General features: G+C 38.8%; 1 pseudogene across 1 annotated transcript; it reads right to left on the bottom strand.

The window, feature by feature from the left end:
- Positions 1–9479: 9479 nt before the first annotated feature.
- Positions 9480–11304, bottom strand: LOC309799148 (annotated as a pseudogene). The gene has a single exon. The product of its transcript is annotated as an uncharacterized misc_RNA (transcript).
- Positions 11305–11801: the final 497 nt, after the last annotated feature.

The following is an 11801-nucleotide window of genomic DNA, read 5'->3' as shown; positions in this document are numbered from 1 at the left end:
AGGCCAGATTGCTAAGGAATTTAGGCATCAGGTTTTGAAGGACAAGTTAAAGGATATCAAAATGAAATGCAATCTTATTTACCACTACATTTAGTAATATGTAGTCATTCTCCACACACAGCTGTTCTCTACATACTCTGTAGTCATCTCTCCATGGCCACACAGACCCAGTCTTTCGTAGCTAAGTAACAGAAAGTCTTGTTTCAATTTTGGTGGCCTGATTGTACTCTCGGATTCTATTGTATGTGATCTTGTCTTGCCACTTGATGTTAATTATAGTCTGTAGCCCATGCAAATGAAACTGAGATGAAACATGTGATTTCAATTACAGGGCCGACTCTCACAGTCTGAAGCTGTCACTGCTATCACTTCTCTATAAAGTATGAGCTTTGCCTCTATCCGGACTTTTAAAGCTACCTGTAAAAATGCTGATCGCATCAAAGAGCATTGTAGTTTAGCATATTTAACAGTCACCCTAGATACTGAACTCTAGTACTCTTCTTCAATGAGTAAACCACAGCAAACAGGAAGGAAGGAATGGAGGAAGGGAAGGAAGCTACTAAACAGAATACAGGTCTCTGTATCAAGTATGAAGTCATTTCTTAATTCCTGGAGCAATTGCTATTTTTTGACTCTGATTCCTTAGATAAGATTCTTCACATCAAAGCATTAGATAAACTTCAAGCAGCTATACAAGTATTAGTTATTTAAAATAACAAAATCTTATAAATATTTTACTCACTATTCTGCAGTCTCTCACTAAACATAGATTAACCTAGAACTTAAATACTGGAAAAATATATGTTATAGTCAAGTAGCAATATTCTGTGTATACCGCCCCTGTAGGCAAAGAAGTATACTCAAAACAAATAGAGTATAAGTTATTATTAATAATGTAACAAGTTACCATAATAGAGGGGTACTCTGGGAAAAAACAAATTGATTTACTTCTAATGTATGTGTTAGTATGCTCCTGTGCATTTTGTGTATATATGTGTATGTGTTTCTTCTTTGGTAAGCAAAGTACCAGGAAACCACCTTGGAAATGTTTAAAGATGGTAGACTTCTTGGATTCACTTGCATTGGTCACTTAAAAAGATGTAAGAATCAGAACATATAGCCTCCTCCATCAGGCTGGATACAGGGTCTCCTAAAGCCACTGAGAATACTATCATTCAGAAGAGTAGATGTAGGACAAGATGCAGTTTGGCATGTTTAAAAATCACCCTGGAGGGCTTCCCTGGTGGCGTAGTGGTTGAGAGTCCACCTGCCGATGCAGGGGACATGGGTTCATGCCCCGGTCCGGGAAGATCCCACATGCTGCAGAGCGGCTGGGTCCGTGAGCCATGGCTGCTGAGCCTGCGCGTCCGGAGCCTGTGCTCCGCAATGGGAGAGGCCACGACAGTGAGAGGCCCGCGTACAGAAAAAAAAAAAAAAAAAGAAAATCACACTGGAGTTCAGTGCTCATCTTCATTGAGCAAACCACAGTGAACAGAGGGAGAGAAAAGATAATTATCACATCGTTTTTGGAACAGCACCTACTGTGGATCTCTCAAAGAGAAGCAGATTCACTGAGTCTACGTCTATGAGGCTGCAAATAAAGACATGTTTCCAAATCTAGATTTAGTTGACTGCCCACAAACCTGGAAAGTAGTTTTGAAGGGAACTGAGAGAGCTGAGATATTTTTAAAAACTTGAGAATACTGACATTAGCCAAGCTTATCAGTGAGTTAGTAGGGTCACCCTCCCTTATTACCCTAATCAAAAAAATACAGTAGAAGTCATTGCCCTAGCAGTGGTTCAGAATCTTCTACCAAATGTTCAATAGCCGTATTATATAGCATTTAGATTGGATGACCATAGCTCACAGACTTCTTAGATTCTGCATCTAATTTACACATGTTGTCCCCAAGAAACAATATTAGTAAATATTGTGTCTGTCAGTGTATCCTGATTTGGGTGATATATGACATGATCCCTCTACATTTAGAATAAAAGGCAGAAATGAACTGATTCCACTCTCAATTTCTCTCAGACTGGATTTAGAAACTTGATCTCTCTATACATCTGGGTTCCTTGGAACATTCAGGGTTGGGCAGACATGATAATATCAATACTATTAGTAATTGTATGGGTGGGACATTAGGAATTTAGACAACACGCTAAATGTTTAGTCGAAGAGTCTCATTACATTATGATTATTTCTCACTGGGTGGAATAATAGCTCTATTTTCTCACATTCATGGAGATAAAATCTAGGACTTTGTTCCTTTATTGATCAGTAATATGCTTCAGTGAAAGCCTACAGCCTTCATTCCTTTATAATTATCCATTTAATCTCTAAATAACATGGATTCTAAGTAGAAATTCATCTCCATGTAATAAGATATTCAGCATTTTCTAAAATTATCCTAAGCCTTGCAGTCAAAGTGAGGGGAAAGATTATATTTCATATGCATCACCATTATTTTCTTTGTGTTTAGACAGAGCAGGCTAGAAACCTTGTTTGAGAATCAGGAATGTTTGACTCTGGTTTTGTTATTACCTAGGAAATCAATTATGTCAGCTTATATATTTCTGATTTTTGCAATGATAATGTTATAATACATAATCTTTGAAGATCCTTCTTTTGTTTGAAAGTGATGTAACTCCTTGACTATGATATAATAGGACTAACTACATCATTTAAATTTAATTCTCAAATTCTCTTTCATTTAGTGGACATAACTCCCTAGGAAAGATTTTCTGATACAAGTAAATGTTAATGAATCTAAACTCCAACATTTACCAACTGGATAACATTGGACATATATAATGCTACATATTTAAAAATCTCTCAGCCTCAGATTTTGCATCTTCAAAATGAGAGAGCTGGAAGGATGACTCTTTTTCATTTTCTAAAATAAAGAATCTATTCCTTAGTGGAGAATTTGTTTCTTAGAAAAATAAGAACTTTGTCTTCTTCCCTATCCTCTGTGAATAACACATCTCTTCTTTTGTGTTCCTCTGTCAGGATAAAAGCCTTTTGCCCTAACTATGATAGGTTAAGGCTTTTAAGAAAGTATAGACAAGAGAAGTCAATTATGGGTTTAAGCTTTGGTAGTATACTCCAAGTTTCTACAGACAACTGGGTGATTTCTATCCTTTTGCACTCTACTTGCTCTGTTTGGATGCAGCCTGAAAGAGAAAATTCACTTTTCAGCTAGTTGCACTTATGAAAAGAATCTGGGAAAAATCTCACAAGCTCTGAGCCAGCTGCAGAGAGGCCTGAGTGGTTCCTTAATGACTGTAGCTTAGGGATATAGGACTGTGGCCACAAATCTGATTTCAGATAAGCACTGTACTTTTGTGAGACTATGGAAATAGGAGGTCAGACACGACATCTGGGCCATTCAGCACTTGGCCTTCGGGCTAACCTGTGCTTCCGAAATAGCAAGGAACCTGCAGAGGCCTGCCATTCCTGGAAACCACCTCAGATTCTCCTATCATGGGGACTGGTCCAGCTTGCATTATGGAGGCCATCCAATCTTATAAATCTGCTCTGACAGAAAAAATAATATTTTTCCCACCTGCTGCAAAGTTAAACTGTCAATTTAGACATTTGCCAGCTTTTTATAAAAGCATCATCTAACCATAAATCAGCCTATAAATGAATATGGTTCCTTCTTCTAGTAAGGTGATTAGAAATAATTATTTCACATATATGCTATATTTTATAGCGTATTAAATAAAACTTACATATCATATTCAACTTCCCCTTGTTTTAATCTTATTTTTCCTAAATATGTAAGCATAGTTCTATTGTTTGAAGGTAAAACAATCTTCTAAAGAATGTCTTAGTGTTTTATACCTGTTTGTATGGTGTTGCTTTCTTCATATCAACTAACTGGATTGTTGCCACTTCGTTAGCGAGCTCTCAATCAAGCAAGGTGAACACATGAATTGAGAGATTGCTGCATATGGCAGAAAGTACTGAGTAACTCTGCAGGGAATACTTTATGCCAATTTTGAGTTCTAAATCTGTTTTGTGTGCACATAGTGTCCTCAGCTGAGAAGAGAATTCCAGCTTCATTCAACCCACAGTAAGCCTTGTTTTCCTGTTGGAATCAGGATGTATTCCTGAAACTGTGTGCACAGAACAGTAAACCAATCTCTGTGGAATGAACTATCAGTCTGAAATGCCTAACATAACAATTTGTTCAGCCAGTAATAAGAAACAGTTTTGCTTTACATTCGAAAGTCTGGCATTTAACTTATGATTTTGTCAATATACACTAAAGGCCACAGAAAAAGAGCTATGATGAATCTGCTATCAACCTAACTCTGGGCAGTTGTGTGTTTTGTTCTAGTGAGTTTCTGTAAATGCATAACAATAATATTGCCTAGATTCAAAAGAAAATGTGAAGACCATTTCCTGAATAAAGTACATGTACCTGGCAGGAAAATCATGTGAGGAAAGTTTGAATGCAAAGGTTATCAGTTTATTACAGCAACCAAGAGCAATGCTTATATTAAAGAAGGTGTTTAGCTTTTTATTGGCTTGTCCTTTCAACAAATATTTATTGTGTATCTTTCTGAGAAGCACAATATACCACTTGCTAAGGAAGCCATAGGTGAGTATTACACAGGTTTTGCCCCAGGGAGATTGAAATCTATTGGGATAAGTAAACATCTAAACGTAATAGAGGGAGCTATAAATTACTCTCACTCCTCAAGTAGATTATACAAACATCTCAAGGTCAGTACCATGTTATGTCATCCCTCATCCTTCCTCAGCTTATGTTGATCCTGAGATAAGGACTTGAATGCAAGTAGTTAGTTGATTTGAGAAGTAACCTTAGAAAGTGCTGGTAGGGAAAGGAGTAAGTGACACAAGAAAGGGAAGGAAGCCAGTACTGGCTGCATTAAAGGAGCAGGCTACTGTTTTGACACCCTGGGGATAATCCCACTGGAACTGCCCAGAGATTACCTAGGACACACTTCTGAGTTAACCCGCTGAAGGGATAAAGAAGATTGTTCTTTATCCACCAATTCCTCCCATAACATTGTTTGAGCTCTAGTGCAGGTTGCACTAACTCCTGGACACTTCCAACCTACCCTAAGCACTGGCCAAGTACATTCCTGTGGCCAAATCACAGGTACAGACTCAGATCCAGACTGCAGTTTCTATCAGGAAGTTGTAAACACATCTGGAAATGGTGAGTACCAAGGGGATGTATGGGTGACAGTGACTATGTCTACTTACTCCCTCATACATAGGTTTAAACACATTGTGAGCATTTTGACAATACCAATTTATGTAACAAATACTATACATTCTGTCCTCTATTGTATTTTCAGTTCCTGCAATAAATAAATAGACTATCGTCTTTCTCTCTAATTCTTACTTCCATTTATTTATCACTTGTTATTATATAAGTGAGTATTTTAATGACTCCCTGATTGATTTCTTGGCCTCCAGTCTGCACCTGCTTTAATCTGCCATATAGAGTGTTATCAGATTAACATTTTGTGTCTTCCTTTATTAAGCAGCTCCAGTAGTTTTTTCCCATGCCTATTAAGGCATTCCTAAATTTCTTAGTCTAACGTCCACAAAGGCTGCATTTTGCATTCTATAGAATACTTTTACTTGTATCATTTTGTTTCATCTTCACAACAATTCTGTGAATAGATACTATTACCCAGTTTTGGTGATAATCCCTTAAAAGTTTATGATTTTCCTCAAAGAATTTCAGAGAAGTTTTTATATCTTACACTAAGACAAGGCTTGGAATTTGAAGCCAAGTGTGCTGTTATTATTTATTTGCAATCCATTTACCCATTCTCTGGGTTTCTCTGTCCAGCTATGTTCCCAAAAATCCCAACTCAGACTCCTTTGCTTGTGATTGGTGCTAGAAGGCACCAACAGGAAGTCAGCAGCCCCCATGTGTTTGTAAGCACAGGATGCCACTGGAAACAATGCATCACTTCAGTGGTATTGGATGTTCTCATGTGTGATTTAACATTTACTGTGTATCAATTTGATAACTCATAATGTGCAGGGTACATAAAAACAGTCTTATATGTCATACACACACATAAAGGTGGGCATGCACACACACATACACACCAAAAATATGTAAAATGAGACTTTCTGTCTCAATATTAGATTGTCTCTATCTCAGAATAAAGTGCATATTTTAATGTGAGGTTCAAGACCACATTAACTTGCTAAGGAGATGGGCAAGAACTTATCTGTTTTACTACTGTAATCTGACCATCTGTCTCCAGCTTGTCAGAGAAGTTGGAAAAGTCAAGAGGTAAGTTGTAATTAAAGCAAGTATTTCTTTTACAAGAGCTATATTGTGAGTCCCATCTCCCAAAGGGGACTGGGGTGGGATGGTAGTCTTCTGACCTTAATCTTAGTGAGAGAATCTTCAAAAAGATAACTCAGCAAGCTTGACTGTCTTCCCAGCAGTGTGGTGACACACTGGATGAGGGTCAGACTCACAAGTGAGAATTTTAAAGGGCAAAAGTCTTAGCTGAAGCTGCCTGCTGGGCAGCTAAATGAAAATAAAGGTATAATTGAATATAACTGCACTCCCACTGATGGTATATCAAAGGGGCCTCTTTCCTGTACTATTACATAAAAGAAATTTGGCCAGATTTGGTTTAGATACTGCAAAGAGGGACAAATGGAGGGGCAAGTGGACTTTAGCAGAAGGAGCTTGGGACGGTGTTGCCAAACGCTTAGGAAATGAGGGAGGAATCTTGAATGTCCATCAGGAGGAGATACATTTGCATGTGTCAAGGGGAGTAGAGAAGAGAGAATCTTATGACAAGAGAATTTTCTAAGTAACCCATAAAAGCATCTCCGAGGGAGAAAGTATCAGCTTTAAGCTTTTGCCACAGTCAGAGGAAACATGGCAAATTGGTTCAGATAGGTACTATATAGAAAATCTACACATTATTTTTTCCTACTATAGACAGTCACTCCAAAAGGGAAAAGAGAAGCTTGAATTTTAAACAACGTTTAGAAGGTTTATTATTGTTGTTATAATAGAGTAGATAGAATGACTACTAACCTTACACACTTTTTGGACAAAATTGTTTGGAGGACCTTTTATTTTCTAAAGTGAACAAAATTAGAGATCAAGTTCTAGTGGGCAAATTGAAAACATTTATCCTCTTATGACCATAAAACACATGCACATTTGACATCAGTAGGTTCTTAAGGAAAACAGACTATTGTTTTCTGAGATAAATTTCCTAAATATATTTGATCTTTACACAAGGAAACCAAACTAGCCTGAAAGGTTATCTTCTTGACATTAAATTGCATGTAAATGGATTGAGACAACTTTTAGTATCTCTCTTTTTAAAAAATGTTTCAAGTATAAGAAGATCCCATTATATTAATGGCATTAATTTAATATACTTACCAGATAAATGCATGTTATTTTACCATTAACATCTAAACTACATAGAAAAAAAGGTATATCTGAATATTGAATATAAATTTGATTTCAAAATATTGAAGCAAACTCCCTTCTAATTGTTTCATGTTTAACAAAATAATTCATAGTATATACAACCCAATGGATCAGAGGCATCATATAATCAATATGATTTTATGATGCCTTTAAACAAGGGCTGAAAACCTCTGCCTTACAAGTCAAAGCTTTAAAGATCAACACAAAAGCAAAATGGATGAATGAATGAATAAAGGCCCTAGGCAGGTTTGGGGAGAGGGGACCTAGAGATCACATTGCCCCAAGGAAAACAATATGACATCATTTATACATTAAAAAAAAAAGGTTTCTCTAAATAAGACTATACAAAGAAAGTTAAAACAAAGCAAAAATGAGAAAGAACAATCATCATGTAAGATAGTAGATAAAGGCACAGAAAAGAAAACAAAATGTTAAGAAATACTGAAATGTCCAATTATGGTTTAAAGTTTCATTTTGAGATAGACCTGTCATTTTAATGCATTTTAACATAATTTTCTTAGCCAGAATTTTGTACCTTTTAGAAAAATTTAAATATATTACACTCCACACAGATAATCAAGAAGTATTCTCACCACCAGCAGCAATACTTGGATAAAACCACTGCTCTCATTTTCTTCCCCTCAGAATTCTATCTATGGATTACGTTTCCCTGGATAGGCTTTGCAATCTGGCTTAGATATCTTACTGTCCTTGAATTTATCAGTGCTTGCTTACTATTTTAATTTTTGCCTCTTTTGGCTACAAATTCTGTAGATATTCCTTCAAAATACTCATTTTAAATACAGCTATGATGGAAGCAACTGTACACAGGAGAACCGTGTAAGAGCTCATTATGAAACAAATTGATCCATATTCAAATACACAGTAAAAACAGATGAGATATGAGAATTCATGTGATCATAACTTGTTGTGTCACTAATGAGGTATTTGTCACATGACTTCAGTATATTTTATGAACTAGGATATTAAAACAAACATGCCAAATGGTGAGAAGCAATTGTCCTTATGGTAGAATATTCCCATCACTTTTTTTTTTTTTTTTTTTTTGTGGTACATGGGCCTCTCACTGTGGTGGCCTCTCCCGTTGCGGAGCACAGGCTCCAGACACGCAGGCTCAGCGGACATGGCTCACGGGCCCAGCCACTCCATGGCATGTGGGATCTTCCCGGACCGGGGCACAAACCCGCGTCCCCTGCATCGGCAGGCGGACTCTCAACCACTGCGCCACAAGGGAAGCCCCCCATCACTTTTTAATGACAAGGATAATATCCTTAAGGGTGAACTGTCTGGGTCACTTTCTAAAAGACTTCAATATAGAGGAGGGTGATTTAAGCAAGATTGTTCCACCTACCTCTTGCTAGAATTACTGTAATTTTTCTGCTAAGAAGAAAATGGGCACCTCTGAATGAATGGATGATCCCATGCTTATGGCTGGACACGTCTGAAACATCTTGTCAAACGTGAAAGCAAAGAAACTATCAAATTTACTACAGATATGTCAGAAGGATCCAGGAGTGTGGAAAAGCACACACTGACCAAAGATAGGACAATTTGAGCAACAATAAAAATAATTATCAAGTACATTTAAAACATCCGAAATTTTCATGTGTGTAAGTTTGTGATGATAGTGTGAGAAATGGGTATTTTTGAAGGATTCTAGGAAATCAAATCATTGTTTTTAAAACTGATGAATCAAGAGAAAGAAGTCAGAATTAACAATAAAAGCAATATATATGTAACTGGAGTGTAGTAAAAGTTAGAAAAGTTAAGAGAAATAGGTTAGAAAGTAGGCAGGAGCTAGACCTTAAAAGATACTCTAAGGCATAGTTAGCCTTTATTCTAATTGCAGTAGAAAGCCACTGAGTCTTTGAAACTGGTTAATGATATAATTAGGAAGAAAGAAAAAGTAGAGATAATAATAATGTTATTAAGTTTTGTGTTTTTTTTGTCAAGCAAAAATAGTCTTTATTCAAATATAATGGAAACAGGAGTCACTATACTTTTCAAGACGGGGAAAAATAAAATAAAAAAAAATATTTCCTTTCCTTTTTTAGTATAAAACAATATAATCACAATACCAGAATATGGAACTCTATGGTTTATTTCCTATGGGTTACTGCAGGTATCAATTTTCCTCAACTGTGCTATTCACAACTTTGTTAAGTCCAAAAATATGAAACAAAAGTGGTAGGAAACTTAAGACTTAGCACTTTCACTAAATGGCATACATGAAAGGGCATCAATTCAAGGGCAAAGTGGTTGAACTCACCATACCTACCTATGTCATCATTCCAGCCTTCAAGCCATCCAGGTACTGAGCTCCCTGTAGGAAAGGCCAGGACTCAAAGCCAAGGCATTTTGGATATTCTTCTGTGGGCCATGAGGAAAGGGGGTTTTCAAAGAGAAGACTGCTTTCAGTCGAGCAGGAAGGCCTGACGCCAGGAGGCTTTACGGAGAGGAAGCACTTAGACTTAACAACTGTAGACACACCATTAGGGGAGTTAAAAATGTACAGCAGTGACATATGTTCTACTTCAATCACTTGTGCTATGGCTACCAAACATGCACAAAAGACTTCTCGGGTAGTTCCAGCTGTGGTCGTAGCCAGTTAGGACCTTGAGTGGGACCTAGATCTAGACCGGGAGGGCGATCTGGACGCAGACCTGCATCTAGACCTGGACCGGGATTGGGTTTTTGACACGGACTTTGGTCTGGAGAATGATTCTGATGGGAGGTTTGGAATTGGACCTCGACCTGGACCGGGTCTCCTGATTGGTGCCAGCATCCTCACTCTGCCCTCGGCCTTCCCTCTGGCCAGACTCGGACTTGGCACGTTCCCGCTCTTTTGAGCCTGAGCGGGATCGCGATCTGGGCTGAGAGCGGTTGGTGTCTTCCTTCTTCCTCTTCTTGCTGCTGCCCGACTTGCTGTCTTGCTTGCCGCCTCGTTTTCTGCTACTCTTGCTCTTGCTGCGGCTGCGGCTCTCCTCCCTGCTTCTCTTCCTCCACTTCCTCTTGTCCTTGCTTTTGCTGTGGCTCCGGCTGCGTCTGCTTCCTTTGCTGCGGCTCCGGCTGCGGCTCTTGCGCAGGCTCTTCTCCTTGCTTCTGCTTCTGCTCACGCTGCCCCGCTTCTCCTGCGCGCCCCTCTCCTGACTACTTTTGCTCTTGCTTTTCTGCCTGCTGGGGCTGCGGCTCTTGGACTTGCCAGTGCTGTCGCTGTTCTGGACCTTCTCCTCGGCCTGGTCCTTGCTCTGCTGTGGCGCTTGTCGGCGCTGCGGCTGCGGGTCTGGTTCTGGTCCTTCTTGCGGCGGCTGTGGCTCTTGCTCCAGGAACGGGAGCCTGACCTGGATAGAGATCTACTCTTAGAATGACTGGTTTTGCTGCTGCCGTTTTGGCTTCTGCTCTTACGAGAATGTCTGCTTCGAGAGCGCGACCTTGAGTGACTCCGGCTCCTGGAGTAGGACCGGCATAGTCTAGAACCGGGCTTGTCTTCAACTAATCTGATCTTTCTGCCATTGACTTCAGTTCCATCTAACTTTTCCAAAGCCCTTTTCATATCAGAGTAAGACACAAATTCAATCACCCCTTCAATTTTGCGTCCCTTGTGAGCATCTGCATAGGTCACTTCTCCCGCCTGACGCATATAATCCTTTAGGTCTTGCCAGCTGCACCGACTTGACAAATTCTCCACAAAAAGTCTGTATTCTGTGCGGGTAGGAGGGCCATATTTATCTCGGCCACTTCTTCTATAACCATATCCACTGTGTCCAGAACCGTAACTGCCATCTCGTCGCGGGCCGCGGGCCACGGGCATGCTCAACAATTACTCGTTAATGATATAATTAGGAAGAAATAAAAAGTAGAGATAATAATAATGTTATTAAAATTAAAAGGGGGAAACATGAGAGAAAAGATCTCATTATCTGAAAAGGGAAATTGGTGTTGGTATTCTGACAAAAAAAAAGGTGAGAATATTGTCTCTGTCATTGGAGAATTAAACTTGGTAAGGGAATGGAGCATAATGTTGTACAATATCAAATGTCCATTTGTAACATTGTAAAATACATTTAAGTGACACAAATCAGCATGGTTGTGTTATTCACTGAGCATTTCAGATGGAGGTACATGTCAGGTTAAACTTAGAATTAATTCAGACTTGATGTTTCCAAGTGGATACGGCAGGAGGAGAAAGATGTGAAGAAGTTAAGAGATTTACAGGCGAGTGATTGTGGTGCTGAAGCATGAACTCTAAACGGGTTACAGAGAGGTGAGGACATGAGTGAAAAGTTTTAAGTGGACTGTAGGTCCTGA

The sequence above is a fragment of the Mesoplodon mirus genome, assembly GCF_964341445.2.
Source record: "Mesoplodon mirus genome assembly, chromosome: 3".
Lineage (NCBI taxonomy): Eukaryota > Metazoa > Chordata > Mammalia > Artiodactyla > Ziphiidae > Mesoplodon > Mesoplodon mirus.
Note: the sequence above shows the minus strand (reverse complement) of the source record. Positions and strands in the feature narration are given on the sequence as shown.